Below are 12,660 nucleotides of genomic sequence, written 5' to 3' on the forward strand. Positions count from 1 at the left end.
CATCCTAAAATGAAAATCCGCTGGCATTATATTTAATTTGTCCAGGGAAATGATGTGCAGGATCGGTTAAAATCAATAAATCTATCTGTCCGCTGTACATAGGTTAGGTTAGGATCAGAGGCTTAAAACGGATGACCTCTGTGCAAGTTCACCGTTTTCCACCGATTTTTGTCAATATATTATTCAACAGCTGTAGGCTATTTTTTGTCACTAACTTTTTACTTTTCAACACAATATTATATTACTAAAAACTATAATTTTTTAATTTATACTTTGTGGCCATTTGTTACAAACGATTAAATAGTTGTTATGATGGGATATAATAAGTAGACTTTTATTTTATATTTCATCGAAACGACCCGAATAACAGCGGTGTTAAAATCTGTGCAATTTACATTTAACGGATCGTAAAATTCCACCGGCATGAATGCAGGATCAGCTATATATGTAATAATAGTATTTTTTTTTTTTAATGCTACCAATACAAAATTATTACAGCTCAACAGTTACAAAATATAGTATTGCAATATATTTTTGTTCAGTTTTTCCCACAAGGGCATAAACGATCGATTCAGTGACATCTATGCAATATTTATACCTACGTCCGTGTGTACCGCGTATAAATTATACTAAAAATTATAATATGCCGACGAGAGATGATTTCTCAACTTTTTCTTAAATGCGCCGCAAACCAACTTTTTTTCATACAACAACATATTATTACTATCATTATTATTGTATGATCATATAGCTACCCCGCCGACTGTTCATTACTCCTCGTCCTTCATCCACCCACAGCACGAATAGCCTCCGTTTCGGTTCGTTATGTCGAATTTCTCGCATAATATGTTGCACGCAAATAATTGAAATCGTGTGCGGTTCGTTTACGGCGCGGCGACGTAGAGTTTACCGTTTTCGCCGATCGTTATTAATAGTTGAATTTGTTTCGTACATATTATTTATCATATTTCTCGTAACTTCACGCTATTATAAATATTATGATAAATAATAATATAGTTGTAAAAGTTAAAACAAAACAAATATTTATAGTTGTGCCGCGCACCAGTAGGTACTGTACCTATAATAGGTATACGCCGGGCCGCGTTTTCGTACGTTCCACACACACGTTTGATAGGTCGATAAATCTTTGCGGTGTTTTTTCGTTTTCTTTAATTATTTTTTAGGACTCCACATGCGCCGTTGATATGGTCTGTGCTGGACGATCGTAGAACGTGATTTAGTACACGTGTTTATCAGGAGACGGACGACGATTACGTCGTGTAACGACGTCGGTTAAACTTTCACTTAATGTATATTATAAACATTTTGAGATACTATCAAAACAATTATTTCGTTAACGCGCGAACGTTAACAAAAACACGAGTCGAAAATAATACGTTTCCACCCGAGATTTCTTAGATAAATAAATCACACATTATAATAGTAATAATAATACATACGTGCAGGTCCGTACGGTGCGATTTAATCAACACGATTATATTTTAATTTCAGCGATTCCCATATAAGTCTCATAACAGCACACTATATAATATTGTTTGCCATAATATGAGTAGCTGAAAACCGCATAGGTATTCGGTGTAATATTATGTTTAGTGCACACAATTTTGCATTGAAACGGCCAAAGTCGAACTAGCATTTTGCATCGACCTATGCTCATTTGTATGCAATTGAAAAAAAAAATGATCGTAAATAATACGGCGAAATATTGTACTGATAGAGCTGATTCCGTGACCTGAACTGATCATAATACTTACCTGCTTAATAACGAAAAGTAACGATTAACGACTATAACCGAACTGTTCAAAACGTGCACAGTTTCGATAACAATGTCAAAAACGCCTTTAAAAACAGAATTGTATTACAACGAAGAAGTTTCGCTTATTATTGTCTTTTGTAACAAATAAAGTTGTTTTCCGCCGTTTTCGAGCTGCTCGGAGCAGAACACTAATTTATAAAAATCAAATTTAGTAGATATACAGATATTGATGAATAGAGTGGTAACACACGTTTCAATTGTCTTACAATATGCAGCTATTGATAGGTCAATATTTTAATAGTATGAAGATCTTTGTCCATTTGGATCCAGATCAAATCAATACTTTCACGCATTTTTTGTGAAAAATCACACTTTTTATTTCGGCGTTTGTAGTTTGTACCGTCGCATCGGCACTGAACGCGACAAATTGTATTATGCTCATGGATCCGTAAGCTCATAATGCCACAAATTTAGAATATAATAAACGCGCGTAATACTCGCCGATTTCGGCCGGGCCTTCATTCACTTTGGTCATAAATCTTGGAGGAAATTCCCTTATGGCTTCGTCTACATCGCGGTATAACCATTGAGGTCGTATTATGTGGAGACGCGTAGCTTTTACCTTTCATCGAGATTACAACAGTACAGGTCAGAATACTATTGGGTTGAGATCAAGCGCGTCACCTCCGAGGAGCCCGATCGGGATTACCTCGAGGTGAGCCTGCTGGTTAATCATAATAATATTTTCCTCTTCTATTTGCACTATCCATTAGCGATGTTGTAAAGATGTTTTAATACGTCTTCGTGTTATCGCTAAGCATCGATAATTGTTTTCGGCAATAAACTCTGTGGCGGTCTTTGGATGCCTGCGGGACGAGAATTAGACGGGTCGGTTGTCCGGTCGGACAATTACGTCTGAGTAATTTAAAATGTGGGAAAGTGTCTGCGGTATATTATGATGAAGTTCGCCGTGCAACGGAAACCGGTCTCGTTTACTTATTCCATCAATGGCGTCGCCACGGCGTTGCTTCGTCTCAAACAATAATACTACTTGCGAGGCATCGCGGGCATTTTGCTCCCACCTCGAATCGTTGTATTTTCATATTTGAGACGAATTGTGTTTTACCAGGCCGGCAGGCCATTAAGACGCCCGGCTTTATGTGAGGACTGAGGATATTGCTAGGGAGTTTGAACTTTCCGCGTCCTTAAAAGCTCTATATTGTTTCATAATCAATTCTGTGTAAAATCAGTTTTGTCGGGATCCTTATACCACTTCGCATTGTGTTAAACTTGATAGGGTCTAAAGGAAATTCTTAAGTTGTGTGGACTTTATCTCATGCATCGATCATCCCTAGCAACTATATAGCAAAGACCACTTTCTCGAAAATACAGTATTAATGTAATATTTCACACAGAATTGTGGCTGAAAATAGTTACAACTTGGATAAATTAATACGACTAATAGCTCTTTACATTTTATTATGCGAAGTTGGTTTAAGATTTTCAAACTGTCTCATTAGTTACTCTGTACAGCAGGATCAAATAATTAAATAACAGTTATACCTGCTGTAACTCAAATTGTCATTTTTTTTTCGTATATAATATTTGATATTTTAATATAATTTTGATGTATTTTATTAACATTTTAATTTAATAAAAGCTTCGGGTCAAATTCCTCGTGTAGATTAATAAAATGTCTTACATTTTTTTGTATTATTCATAACTTATTAGGTTTACGTCGCATGCTTTATTACCAGAACATTTGACTATTTTAACAATTTACGCCGCTGACAGAATAATAAAATAAAAAAGTTTATTTAAAAATTCAACTATGAAATTTACTGCACAAAACATAATATTACAATATAACTGTGGAAAATAAAATGTTTAATGACACACATCTTACGATCTGTAAACACGCGTATTTCGCAATCGTACACACGATTCTTGTAAGTCGTTAAACTAACAATGTGAACAAAATATGTCGCTGGTCTAAGACGGGGTTGTCATTTTCACCAGGAACACTGCTGCAGATATTACGGTGATTTTTATTTCTGCGATAGGTACCGTTCGAAATCGATTTCTAAATTTGAACTCGCTGAATGTATAATATATATGCATATAATACAGCGTACAAACGTACACAATACTCTATACTATAATATGTATATATAATAATATGAAGTTGATATTTCGGAAACTACATATATATATTATTATATACGATGTATACATTGTACGTTTAACACGCACATAAATTGTCGTTTATAATCGGCAGGGATCTTCGCAACATTATACTACACGCGAGTGGCTATTGCCCGACTACTCGACTTCCGGGCGGACACGAATACGCGATAATATCGTCGAATGAATCGTATGAATTATACTAGGCTGTTGTGAGCGCATATATATATATATATATATATATATAATAATATGTATTACAGTGCGTAAATGTTGTTCTGCAAAATAGACGGATTATATCGTACTAAAGTATAAAATGGCCGACGGCGGAAGAAATCGTATACATAGATATATATGAGAGAGGACTAAACGTCATTTATTGCGTATAATTAACCTATAGTTGTTTTTTCTCCGCCGAATCACATAATATTGTCCACTCGATTTGGCAGCTTGACAGTATCGCTGCAGGGAGGTACGTATAGACGTAATAGCTTCAGCAGTCGGATGCCTCTAATTATGGAGTATAGAACAAATTACAAATCTGTGCATGAACTAGTTAAAAAGTTAAATCCATGATAAAAGTTAAGTTAATTTTGACTTTTTAAAATTTGATTTTCATTAACTTAATTTTTAACTTAACTGATTTCTATTGATATGAGCCTAATAAATAACGAGTTACTTTTAGTCAAGTCAAATCTCGTTCATACATAAATAATAAAATAATAAAACAATTATTGATGATACATATTGAATAAACATGTACTTTTTATTATTTTAAACCGTATAACTAGCTGCACACATTAAAAAATAAATAAATAACTTAACTTAACTTAAGCTAGTAACTTAATCATATAGGTTTTCAAATAACGTTTAACTTAATTGAGTTTAAAAAAAACGAGGATAACTATTATAACTTTAAACTTTTTTCAAATTGTTCTACCAACTAAACTTAACTCCGTTAAAAATTATCATTAACTGCCCAGGCTTGACAAATAGATGACACAATATAATGTCTGACGATGGAAAAGTTCGATGACTCTAGCTACCTATACGGTTATTTATATAGTATTATCATAATAATTGTCCACGCCCGAAGTTATCGACTGTGTAACTTTTTTTCTTCAAAAATTTTTCCCAGAACTCTTCTCCGCCCCTCACTCGCTCACCGCTCACTGTTTCCCTCTGTCGTCGCCGTGGAATTTAATGAAAAAAAAAATTAATAATAATAATAATAATGACCTAGTGTCGGGAAAAAAAAAATGGACTACACCAATGAATATTCCACACGCGCGACGGCCCGTGTACATAATATTATAATAGGTGTACGCGTCAGCCGATTTGGCGGCTTTTTGTTAAAAATAGGCGTTCCCGTGTTGTACGAGCAGAGCGGTGACGAGGAGGCAGAGGTGCAGGTTAGGTATCGCTTGATTTATTGCGCCGGGAAATTCGCGAAATTCCGAAGACACACCACTTTAAAAGCGGGACAGCCGTTCGCGTACGTAAAAAAAAACTAACCTCTAAAACAGCTTTTTTATTATTGCCCGCCGGAATCCACTCCGGGCGCGCATGCGAATCGCACTTATAAATCATACTGACAATATTTTTGAAATATCGCACCGACACTCTACAATTAAATAAGAGATCGTAAAACAAAAAAAAAAAAAAGCGCATTTAAATATCTACACACACACGCACGCACACACACACGTTTATTGTGCACGTACATAGAAACTCATACACGGTTCGCTGTACGGTATATATAACGCGATTATCGCTCATGTACATAGACGGGTGTATATACGTATATTTTGTCACACACACGCAATATTATAATAAACTCCGTGTGATGTATATTAGCCGCTGCAGCGGGTATACTTACGCGGCGGGTGCAGAGACCGATAGGCGTGGCCGTTTCTGAGAGGTGTAGGTTACCTACCCATATACGCCTGTCCGTCTGATGGTTTATCGCCGTCTTCTAATAATGTAATGCGCGTCATATTATATATTATAATGTTCACGGTGTTTTCCGTGCATTTTCCCCCTGTATAGCGGAGCAGCACGGTGAATAGGTGAGCTCCAAACGGCGATTATTGCTCGGAGTGCGCAATATTAAAATGATATAGGTACACAACCGGGATATTATAATAACGCCGTGATAATTAACGACGACGACGACTGGACGACGACGATTAAAACGATGTATAAATCATTGGGTTTTCACCGACGGCGGTCGCCGACGATGGTCCTTTCCAGCGTATAGATGTATATAATAATAATAGTGTATGATATCGTCGTCGATGTGAAAAAGCGCAACAAAAAAATTATTACATCGTACCGAGCGATGATATATTACCCTAAACAATTATTATTTTCCACGCACGTGTTAAATGAGCGCTGGTAATTTATTGTTGCGATTGTCCGTGATGCCAAAAGGTAGAGAACATTATCATGGTATACAGAGACCAGCTCTTGAAATAAAAAATTCAAATTAACACAGTAATATATAATATTATTATGATTTGTAGCAGGCATATGATATATACCCTAGCGGTTGGTACACCGGAGCGCAATCGTATAATATTCAGGTAGATGTGTATTTTTTAAATATTTTTATATTATAATCATATTATACCGTCGCCGAAACAAAGGTTCTTTTGTAATCGTTAATATAGCAGTTGTCGTTAAAAAATTGCGTATTCGTAGTGCGATTTTGTTTTTCCGCTCCACGTTATACTGCTGTCACCCGTGTGACAAAAAAAAAATTATTTGAATTAAATTGAATAAAAAACGATTACACTACGTTTCCAGTAAATCGCAATTACAGTAATTGAAACACGAATTACCGGTGCGTGTGATACGTTTTGTTTTCTTGTATATTTCCCCCCATTATTATGTTGATATATTAAACCTACTCCATAAAATCCTCGAAAAACATTTACGGCATTTTCGTAATTGTGTTGTGACGTTAGCAGCTCTAACGTGTTCCCTAAATTCTAATATTTTATATTATTTATATACAGCATAATTACAGGTGATATCTTTTGCCTCGGAAAATTTAAATCACAACAGCCCACAATAGCCTAATAGGCTATTTATAAATATATAATTTTTGTTTGTTGTTATAAAAAGTTTCTTTGCTACTTATGTACCAACAACCATTTTATTACCCAATTGGCCTTAAATAATAAAGTAACAAATGCAGTTAACGTTATTGATTAGTTTAATACTTTTAATTGCATTGTTTAATACTGCAGCAATGCAATGCATAAGGTCAAACAAATTAATTAATATAACATGTTCTTTATTAGAATCTATATGATTGGATATTTTTTTGGTTGGAAGAAACCATAGTCATAAACTTATCTTTCATTTCACAAACGTCACCAGTAATTTCGAAAAATATTTTAAACTATCATAGATGAGTCAACTAGTTTTTAATTAAACACGAAGTACGATACAAACACCACAAGCTTCTCAAAATAATAGTATACTTCATGACTTGAGTAGAAAGCCAATGAGATACTTAAATACTTTAGAAATTATGAAGAACATCAATAAAATTGACCCCGGGAATGTTCACGATTTCCCGATATGCCAATCCGCCCCTGATTACCCATATACATAAGTTATCGCGTCTACCATCGTGTGCACGCCGCGGTTTTCAGTGCAGGTGCAGGTTCTGTGGAGGATTTGACAGGTGGTATGAAATAGAAATCGAACCTTATACGAAAAAAAAATCCTTAAAGGCGTATAAAGCATTCCAGTGATAAGGCGGAGAACCGTTCGCCGAGAAAATTCTGCACACGATACACGTTCCTAGTTTTGAATTCTGCGCGAAACGTGCGTTTGCTATTATATTTTTCTCCTTTACAGACCACGTAAATCATTTGTACTTTTCACTTCTTCGGACGTCTGCAGCGCTGATATATTATAATATGATATTCGATCCCACGCCACCCTCCCCACCACCATCAACACCAATCGGTGGCGTATCGCGACGACCTCGATAAATTCAAACCGAACTCTAACAGCAGCAAACACTAAGTGGTTCGAATCGGCAGTGTGTATATATTATCTTCGACATGTCGGTCTGACGTGTCGGATGGCAATGATGAAGAAGAGGAGGTGGAGGAGGAGGCGACACGGGCGTATTGAATGCGACATCATTTCTGTGGATAAACAATAAGAGTGCCCAACTGAGTTTGCCAAGAAACAAGATAATGTCACCATTTTAATATTGTAATGTACCTTTGGGACCTTAAATGTGATAGTACCTACATAGTGTGTCTATCATTATTTATTACTCTTCAAATAAATATTTAAAAAAAAAATTATTTTTGATTAAACTCAATGATATTAAATAACAAGGGTCATCAATAAAAGCTTAATACAGCATTTGTTCGGATTTCAGACTGTTGGGGTTAGTTTTTTTTTTAAATTTTTAATGTCTCTAAACTATATAGACAATCATCGAATATTCGTACATAAAATGTAGTTTTAGATACTACCTATAATTTATACCTAATACACGGAAATGGTGAGAATTTTCGTCTTCTTTCAAACACTTAACAAATACAGGGTTTAAAATAATAGACGATAAAAATAAATGAATAAATTGAAAACGGTATGAATACGACTACTGGAATAAGCGAAAAGGAATTTGAAATTTTCGCAAACAACCGTTTGTGTACTACCGAGTAGATTGTATTAGCCACCCACCGGCGACGACGACGGCGGCGGCGGCGAAAAAACTCCCCACAGCATCGTAGTACCCTGCAGGTATACCCAAAATCTATACACCCACTTTACAACGTACTATATATGTATAACTGTATAAGCTCTCCTAATCGCATAACCAACCTGCGAATTGAAAGCGCATTACTATTTGCAATCGCGATCGGTCCATACCCATACAATAATAATACGTGACGACGCGTGTACATTGTCGCCGTGCGCTGCAGCAGTGGATCGGTATATATTATGTAAATCGCACTGGAAAAGAAGGTCCGACAATCTATAAACATAAAATACATATTATATTCGGCGTGTATGGATGGAATACATGTATATATTACATCGTTATGTACAGTCGCGAATTCGATTTGCCGGCAAAGTGAGAAAAATCGTCTCCGTATTAAAATGTATATTGTAATGTACGCACCTACATAACACAGTGCGTGTGTGTGTGTGTGTGTGTGTGTGTGTGTGTGTGTGTGTGTGTGTGTGTGTGTGTGTGTGTGTGTGTGTGTGTGTATAGTATACATGCCTAAGTGAATAAAACAGCACGCGAATGGTCCTCATAAATATCAATCAGACGGACGGACGACTGACGGGACGTCTGGCGGGTCTCTAATATTATAATATCGAGTACTATAATAGTGTGTTGCGTGCGAGCTGGTACGAAAATCTATAAAGCGGATTTCCATCGACTTTTTCAAATTGCGTGACGTATAATCTCCACCCTGACGAGTGTTCCAATACAATATTATTCAATTCATATTGTTATCGATTTTTTTTTTGAAGGTATCTATAAACATTCGTCATATTTTGGAAAAGTACTAACCTTTTTAATTTCTTACACAGGTCCCTAATTTTGTTAGTTTTTGCTCATCGACGTTTTTATCGTTCCACTGTACAATTACCCTTGCACAATATCAAAATATTAAAATAATTTTACTTGGGAACTTGAAATTAAAGGTTAGGGCTAAATATAGTATGTTTAATTATTTTCCGAGAGTGTAGTTTTGTAAAGAATTCAAATCAAGTCAAGACAATAGTTTCGGAAACGTTTAAAGCTTTCGAGGAGATGACTACCTGATGAGTGTTTACTTTAAAAAGCATCACATCGACACTCCAATATGTGTATTTACTGAGAGTGCGTGAGGTATATTATAATAATATATTAATATGTGCTGGGTGAGTCACAGACTATAATAATATTATATGACACACCTTGAGGATGTTTTTTTTTAACCGGTCGGAAAATGAAAATTGAAAAAAAAATTGTGATGAAATTGGTCGTCGGGAGCTTATTAATAATAAGAGACTTGATATCATCATACAGGCAATAATATTATGTACCATATTAAATATTATATTATAGACTACACGTGCATTCAGTCCTCGGTCAACCATGTCTCTGTGTAAGCCCAACGTTATTATTTTTAAATCCGTAATCCGCTCGTAGTGTGGTTCACACGTGATGTGATGTTCCGAGAGTATGATCCAAAGTGCAGTAATATAATACACCTACAGTTTGTTAATAATACACTTTTTTTTCTCATCGCACTAGTACAAAAATATAATTAAAATCTCGTTACTTATCCCTCTCGCCGTAATCCTCGCTCTAGAAGTTTCGTAAAAGCGTCCCTGCATAACAATATACGATATATTATAATATTCTTCAGTAAAAAAAAAAGTAATAATAATTCATAAGTAAAAAAATAAATAGAAGAAGCAGCTTAGCAGTGTATGTGAGGGTGGTGTCTGATGATTGTCCATCCATTATACATTCCTATACATAATATATACATCCGATCGCAATGAAAATTTAGTAAGTTATTGAGAGCAACCCCGTGCGGGTTTCTGCAGACATATTATATCCTAGTGCGTATTACAATCTGAACTGAGTCACATCAAAACCAAGATACACCAAATTGTATTAATTTATCATTTTTTTCCGGGCGAAGTCAGCTAGCTTATACATTTACATCAAAAACCACCGGATTGTACCATTTATGGTGGGTTGGATTAAGTAAAAACTTAGTTCAACTTTGAAAGTTTAGAGTTAGAAATTATTATACACTTGCGTGCACCTACGAGGTTCTATTCTCGCCTACCTGACAATAAACTGCTCGCTTAATCACAAGCTATAGTCTAACAGACAACGTGTCCTTTCTGACTGGCTGATTGATCCAAGTATAGAACCTAACCAATGATAGCTTGAAGCTTGACTGCTTGACGCAATTTTCAAGGTACCGCCGTGTAAGTGAGCACTAAAAAAGTATTTTAAAGTATTCCCAGTGTTTCGAGATTCTAGATGGTCGATGGACATTTTTAAAAGTTTTGAACACAATTACGCCGAATATTAAATAACAAATTGAACACAATTTGAATCATACGGAGATGGCATTTTTAACGGGCAACGACAAAGTGCACGGGGTCAGCTTGTATATACATATTTTTATTCGTATATAAAGGTAATAAACTCGTGCTACGTCAATAATTCACTTGAATTTCTGCAAATGCCAAAATATACTGCGTTTGTGTACATAACGAACACAACACTTTGTATAGTTAATATTAATAATTAATACTATTATGACGTTATTCGAACGGTGTCATTTTATAACGATAATATATTATTATGTAGTGGCAATCGTCGTCCGCTCAGCCTGCGTGGCAAATTGAATTTCAATTCGTAAAACAATCATCAATAATTGCGCATCTTGCAGTCATAATATTTACATAATAATTAATGTACCTGTGTACGTAACAACTGGCCGCGGCTTAAAAGCTCTTGAAAACAAGCCGGCAGGTTTAGGGTAAACCTCGCAATATAGCAACCGTCATAATATTGTGATAAATACACAAAATATATTATTTGAAAAATTGTCGTTTATTTGAAATATAATGTATACCATAGATATGTTGGCATGTCGTTATTGTTTGATTTTTTCTTTTTCGGGTTTTGGTCAGTTTACATCACGAACACTAAATTATTCAAAATCACATAAACCAATGCATGACGCATTGTTGTTAGGATTTTTTTCCAACATTCAGTGAGAAATTTTTCATTTTAATTTACATTATAATAACGTATAGTCAGAGCTGAATATGATTTCAAATTCCTTGTATATTCAAAATCAATTTAAAAATTATTTGTATTTCTGATTTTGGAAATCATATTTACGAGAAGTTTTTGTGCGCGTGAAGGTGGCCTTTCAACTATGTTCAAACATTTTGAAAATTATGCTCAGGGTTAGCGAGTAGTTTGCAAAAATTTGCAAGGCTATGAAGTTTTGATTTGATTTCAAAAAATGATATTAAAGAAAATTTATTTTTAAGTAAATTCAGTTTTTAACAATTGATAAAAAAATATGATGGTGGAACCATCATCCGGTTACCAGAAGTTATCATGTTTATGGCATAATTTTTTTAACAATGAGTACCGCTATCTTAGAAGACTGTGATGTAGATGCTTTGGAAAGTTTGGACCATAATATAATATACTATGTATGTGTAATGGTATATCGGTATATGATTTAAGCCAAGTATGTAAAACAAGCAGCTCGCGGGCCACACACGGCCCAAGGCTTACATTTTTATGGCCTGCGACTACCATTATTAATGAGTAACTATAAAAATAAACTAATAAAAACAAATAAAAATTTAAAATTATGTAATTTTCATTTAGTATCACAATAATTATATTAGAGAAAATGATGTTACTTTTCTGTCTTATCTTTTGAATTTCTGATAAACTAAAATCTAATAAGTATTCTATCTATAGTAGGTATTTTAAGTAAAGAATTAAATTGAAAATGTGTATATATGATTTTTTTCGAGATACTTTTATGTGCGAACCTGCATATTATAGAAATCTATTCAATTTTGATTACTTCAAATTCACAACTATATGTGTATATTTTTTGTATTATTTCATTTGAATTTATGGCCTATACTTTTATAGATTATTA

The sequence above is a fragment of the Myzus persicae genome, unplaced genomic scaffold, assembly GCF_001856785.1.
Source record: "Myzus persicae strain clone G006 unplaced genomic scaffold, MPER_G0061.0, whole genome shotgun sequence".
NCBI lineage: Eukaryota > Metazoa > Arthropoda > Insecta > Hemiptera > Aphididae > Myzus > Myzus persicae.